The sequence below is a fragment of the Neopelma chrysocephalum genome, unplaced genomic scaffold, assembly GCF_003984885.1.
Source record: "Neopelma chrysocephalum unplaced genomic scaffold, ASM398488v2 Primary Assembly neopelma1_74, whole genome shotgun sequence".
In the NCBI taxonomy this organism is placed as follows: domain Eukaryota; kingdom Metazoa; phylum Chordata; class Aves; order Passeriformes; family Pipridae; genus Neopelma; species Neopelma chrysocephalum.
The window spans coordinates 9,357,099-9,360,279 of NW_020897735.1; the positions used below are offsets into that span (position 1 = coordinate 9,357,099).

At 50.6% G+C, this 3,181-nt stretch overlaps 1 protein-coding gene across 1 annotated transcript in view; it reads left to right on the forward strand.

Annotated features, from left to right (window-relative positions):
- Positions 1-2,802: 2,802 nt before the first annotated feature.
- NEK6 (NIMA related kinase 6) overlaps positions 2,803-3,181 on the forward strand; it is a 48,155-nt gene continuing 47,776 nt past the window's right edge. The window contains exon 1 of the mRNA XM_027688090.1: positions 2,803-2,823. The gene's annotated coding sequence lies outside the window, so the exon portion shown is untranslated. The remainder of the gene's footprint in view (positions 2,824-3,181) is intronic.

Here is a 3,181-nt window from a genome sequence, read left to right on the forward strand (position 1 = left end):
AGATCGTGCGCTGCCTTTCCCCTCGTTCCATGCTGGAATGCATTCCTGCAGCATTAATGCCTCCTCCGGGACCCCAGCCCTGCAGAAAGCCCAGGCTCGGGCTGCGGCCGCTCCACGGAGCTCAGCCTGCTCCAGGGATGTGAGGGGACACTGCAGCTCTGCTGGGCCAGGGGACACAGCCTGCCTGCTCCAGCTCCTGCTGCCACACTGACCCTCCTCAAACACAACCGTCCTCCTTTGAGGAAGAAGGTCATTTTTTGAGGCTTTTTTTGTTGCTTTTTTCCCCCCATGAAAATACCTTCGAGCAGAGTCTGCTCAGTGTGTGCCATTAGGAATGAAAAATAAATAAGTCAATAGGCATATATTAAGTCAGTAGGGCCAGGAATTCATCGATAACAGACTGAGGATGAAGGATACAGTGACAGTTGCATTTAGCTCTCAGAATAAAGTAAATCAATCAAATTGACTGTATGTTGATTTAAAATCCTTAAAGATTTGGGTCAAGATCGTTCTAGTTTTCCCAAAACGGACTTGTTACTGGGAATCTTCCTACCACGAGTAGTGCAGGAATGTTCCTGTTCAATTTTCTCAGCCCCCACGGATACTCTGTGCTCACTCCCTGGGCCTGGCTCTGTTGGAACAATGACCATGAAGTGGCTCTGCTCCCCTGGGTCAGTGCTGCAACGTGGGGCTGTGAACAGTGAGGGGGTGCTGGGTGCTCTTCAGCCACGTGAGTACTGGCCATAAATGCTTTGGAGGCATAAAAGACTATTTCTTCTTATTTTAGGTTAAAAATTAGGTTATTTAAAATACTATTGTTTATGTACTTCTCCATTCCTTGTTGGCCTGCAGTAACTACTGAGAACCCCTCTGGACAGTTGTATCAGTGGGATTTTAAGTCTTGTAGGTTAAACTGTACATCAACCCATCCTTGACCTGTATAAAATAATTAACTGATTAAATGGAATGGGTAGCAGGGTCTGTGAATGGTGCAACCCTCATTTAGATGGTGTATAAAATATGTTTCTTACACTTCAGGAGACTTGATCTGTGGCTGTTCTCACAGGGACGGAAACAAGAAAGAAATAAACATCTGAAAGTTCTCACTTGAGGGGTTGTTTAGAAGAGAATTTCACACAGAACCACAGCACAGATATGAAAGAGGGTCTATTTCTGTCAAGACTTAATTGAGGAAATTTAATTTTCTTTCTTAACTGAATTGCTGTTGATAATTTAAATTAATTCTGTCTGGTCTGTCTAATTTAGCCATGAAAAACCATGATCTTGGAGCTGGGCACAAGAACGTAGCAGATTTTTAAAAACAGCTTTTCTGAATAGAAAGATGGTAACTTATGGCAGCCTAACAAAAGATATTTTTTGGTTATTGTTTTGATGTAAGGCACTTAAAATCTTCTACCTCATTCCACTGACATTCTCATTTTAAGAGAAAGAAATGCATTTTTGCAAATGGCACATCAACAGACCTTGGGAAAATTGAGTTTGGAGAAAAAAAAATTGAATTAATTTTGTTTCTCTAAGCACTTTCCCATGTTTCAGATTTTGCACTGATAGATTGATGATATGATTTGCTTTAAAACCAGGTGGCCTCTTAGTTTCCATCTGTTGTGTCTATTGCTCTGTCTCTAGTGAGAAGCACTGCAGAGCTGTGCAGGCATCTGCACCCGGGAGAGGAACTGTGCCATCAGAGAGGCTCTGGGAGAGAGGATCCACTTTTATAGGGTCTGAAAGGGGAGAAACTCGAGCCCCCGGACCTTGTTTGTGTTCACCCAAACTGAATCCACTGAATGTCCATCAGCCTGGTGTAAACAGCTTTAAACCAAAACCAAAAGCCAGTGACATTTCCAGAAGGAACAGTTCAAATCTTCCCAAACCACCTAAATATCCTGCAGTTTCTGGTCTCTCTGGATGCTGGAGGAGGCACTGCTTTCGCAAGAATGTTTTCCTAAAAGTAGGAGTTTTGACGGCTAAAAGCCATTTGAGTAAAGACCTGCCATGATGTTTCGGGTTCTGCAAAACACAGAATGACTTCGGAGCTTGAAGTACGTGAGTGGAGTCTGCTGGAAAAAGTGACTTGTTTGAACCGAAATGTCTCGGGCAGCAGGTTCCCCCCAGCTCTGGTGTGGGCGTAGGTGAAGCAGTGAGTGGAGAGAGAGGCGGCAGCACTTCCCTGGAAGCTGCATGTTCGGGAACTGAACTCATCTTCAGGCACAGGGTGCGGACCGGGCCTTTCCCGCTGCTCCCGGGGAACGCACACAACAAATCCTCGGTGCTGCGGGGAAGGGCGTCACTGTGTCCCGCTGTCTTCTCCAGACAGCTGCAGCACACCTGGAGGAATTTGGAAACACCGAGAGGCCCAGGCACGGGACACACGGGATGAAACCGCTCCCCGTGTGTGTGCGGCTCCATCCCGGGTGCCTGGAGTGATCCCAGGGAACAGCCTTCCCCGTCCCTGCCGGGATCGGCTCCACGCTCATTGCTTGGGGCACTTCAACCCGTCCGGCTTAGGGGACTGATTAAAAAAAAAAGGCATTAGAAAGTGTTCTCTTTAACTGGCAAAGGGCTGGTGGAAATGGTTCCAGTGGCAGAGGTGCTTTCGCTGGCACAGCGCGTTGCACTCGTGCACCACTCCAGCTCTCGCTGGCGTGAGCGCCGAGCTGTGCCAGCGCGGGGAGTTCCCCGCGAACATCCTGGCACAAGTTTGACAGAACTGACACTTGTCCAACCGGGACCGATCGCCCTCCTCCGCCGGGACCGCGGGGAGCCTCGCTCCTTCTGCTTGTGTTTAGTCAGGTTCGCTTTCAGGTTTGTGTGCGCTCCTAAAAAAACCTGTTGAATTTCAAATTGAAATTCAGCTTGCCCCGAGCACCGGCGCTGCAGCCGCAAAGCACAGCGGTTTGGATTGAGGGTTTTCCACGCGCAGCGCTGGATGGATGTGGAGCCGGACCCGTTCAGGCCGGTTCCCGCAGGAACTCGGCGGTGCCTCTCTCAGGCTGTCCCGCGGTGCGGCCCCGGCGGGAGCGGGTCTCGGGGAGCGCCGCGGGCACCGCGCCGGCCCTCGGGGCGGGGGAGGCGCGGGGCAGCGCCGCGTTCCGGGGCAGGGAGCGCAGCGCGTCCGGGCCGGGCGGTGGGGCGGGAGGCGGCGGGGCCGGGCCGGGCCAGG